This window comes from Pelmatolapia mariae, linkage group LG16_19, assembly GCF_036321145.2.
Source record: "Pelmatolapia mariae isolate MD_Pm_ZW linkage group LG16_19, Pm_UMD_F_2, whole genome shotgun sequence".
NCBI classification, from domain to species: domain Eukaryota; kingdom Metazoa; phylum Chordata; class Actinopteri; order Cichliformes; family Cichlidae; genus Pelmatolapia; species Pelmatolapia mariae.
The window spans coordinates 355,085-357,518 of record NC_086241.1 but is presented as its reverse complement, the minus strand read 5'-3'; the positions used below and the strand labels follow the sequence as shown (position 1 = coordinate 357,518).

The following is a 2,434-nucleotide window of genomic DNA, read 5'->3' as shown; positions in this document are numbered from 1 at the left end:
GAGAGCGAAGTGCTCTAATAGGGTGATATGGTACTACAAGGTCATTAAGATAAGATGGGGCCTGATTATTTAAGACCTTGTATGTGAGGAGCAGAATTTTGAATTCTGGATTTAACAGGAAGCCAATGAAGGGAAGCCAGCACAGGAGAAATCTGCTCTCTCTTTCTAGTCCCTGTCAGGACTCTTGCTGCAGCATTTTGGATTAACTGAAGGCTTTTCAGGGAGTTTTTAGGACTTCCTGATAATAATGAATTACAGTCGTCCAGCCTGGAAGTAATAAATGCATGAACTAGTTTTTCAGCATCACTCTGAGACAGGATATTTCTAACTTTAGAGATGTTGCACAAATGGAAGAAAGCAGTCTTACATATTTGTTTAATATGTGCGTTGAAGGACATGTCCTGGTCAAAAATGACTCCAAGGTTCCTCACAGTGTTACTGGAGGCCAAGGTAATGCCATCCAGAGGAAGAATCTGGTTAGATACCATATTTCTAAGATTTTCAGGGCCGAGTATAATAACCTCAGTTTGATCTGAATTAAGAAGCAGAAAGTTAGCGGCCATCCAGGTCTTTATGTCTTTAAGACATTCCTGCAGTTTAACTCATTGATGTGTGTTATCTGGCTTCATGGACAGATAGAGCTGCGTGTCATCTGCATAGCAGTGAAAATTTATGCTATGTCTTCTAATGATACTGCCTAAGGGAAGCATGTATAATGTAAACAGAATTGGTCCTAGCACTGAATCCTGTGGAACTCCATAATTAACCTCAGTGTGTGAAGAGGACTCTCCATTTACATGTACAAACTGGAGTCTATTAGATAGATATGATAGAACAGTAGGAATGGAGTCTAAAAGACACATTGATCTTTTTCACAGGAGCTACAGTATCCAGAGTCGTACGTAGTGAGGAGGTAAAATTATTAACAAGATGATCGACCTCTGTTGGAGCAGCGTTCAGGTAGCTGCTCTGCTCTGTGTTGGTACAGGGCATTGAAGATGATAACAGTGGGTGGATTATGTTCTTAAACTTAGTTACAGCGCTTTCAGAAAGACATCTACTGTGATAAAGTCAACTCCCCACTGCTGTGTAATCAATTATTGTAAATGTTATCAGGAAATGATCAGACAGGAGAGGGTTTTCAGGAAGCACTGTTTCCTCTGTCACTGCAGGTGGAACCATCGACATCACAGTTCATGAAGTCCTGGATGGAGGAGCCCTGAAGGAGCTGCACAAGGCCTCAGGAAATGATTTGGGGGGACAAACTGTGGACAGGAAATTCAAAGAGTTCCTCAGAGAAATCTTCAGTGATGGTATCTGGGATGAATATGAAGAAAACTTTCCCAGTGAGGTTCAGAAAATAATGTATGAGTTCACACTTTTCAAAAGAAAAGATGACGATGTGGAGATGAGCTGCTCACTTAATCTGGGAAAACTGGCTCAGAAAAAGAAAGAAATAGAAAAGTTCTTTGAATCAGTGCGAGGTGCTTCCTGAGATTACGGATCCATCAAAATCTCCAAAGAGAGACTGAGGTCTTTCTTTGCTGAGAGTCTGAAGGGCATCACTGACAGTCTCAGAGAAATCCTGAAGAAACATCTAAACATCGAGTATATTCTGTTAGTGGGGGGCTACGCTGAAAGCCAGATTCTACGGCAACATGTTATTGATCAGTTTGGTGATCAGTGTAAAGTCCTGTGTCCTTGTAAGCTCCAGCAAGCGATCCTGAAGGGAGCTGTGGAGTTTGGAAGAAACCCAGCAGTGGTGGCATCTCGAAAATCTGCCTTTACGTACGGGTTTGCTGTTTGTGAGAAGTTTGACCCGTCCAAGCACAGGGAAGACAAGAAATTCATATCTACAGGTGGTGTGTGGTGTGATGGCATTTTTGAGAAACTGGTGGAAGTTGATGAGGATGTTGGTTGGGATGAAACCAGAAAACACGTCTTAAGTCCAACTAGACCAGATCAGACTGAGGTAGCATTCATATTTTACTGCACAAACAGAAAAAAAACCAAAGTATGTGGATGAGGAAGACATGAAGGAAATTGGCTTGCTCGTTGTGAACTCCCACAACACCACACGTGGCATGAATCGTAAAGTCGAATTGAAAATAAGATTCGGTTTCACAGAAATGACAGCCACAGCTACTGATATTGATTCAGGGTTAGAACAATCAATCAAGCTCGACTTTATGACTAAATCATAAAGAAAAATCAGACTAATTCTTCTAATGTGAATCCTTCAAGCACCTGATCACAGGCAGAGACTTACTGAAGATTTTGACAATGTTTCTAGATACAGATCCTAATGTTGCTACCAGTGAGCCAAAGAGCACATTGCCTCCCCTAGGACCAGCACAACAGGTAAGACTTGTGTTGCTTGTCTGTAGGTTCATAGGTTTAATCTAATTTTATCTGTTTGATGTTTACTGAATGA

The 2,434-nt window shown here is 41.4% G+C and overlaps 1 pseudogene; it reads left to right on the top strand.

Annotated features, from left to right (window-relative positions):
- Nucleotides 1-843: 843 nt before the first annotated feature.
- LOC134646338 (heat shock 70 kDa protein 12A-like) lies at nucleotides 844-2,204 on the top strand (annotated as a pseudogene).
- Nucleotides 2,205-2,434: the final 230 nt, after the last annotated feature.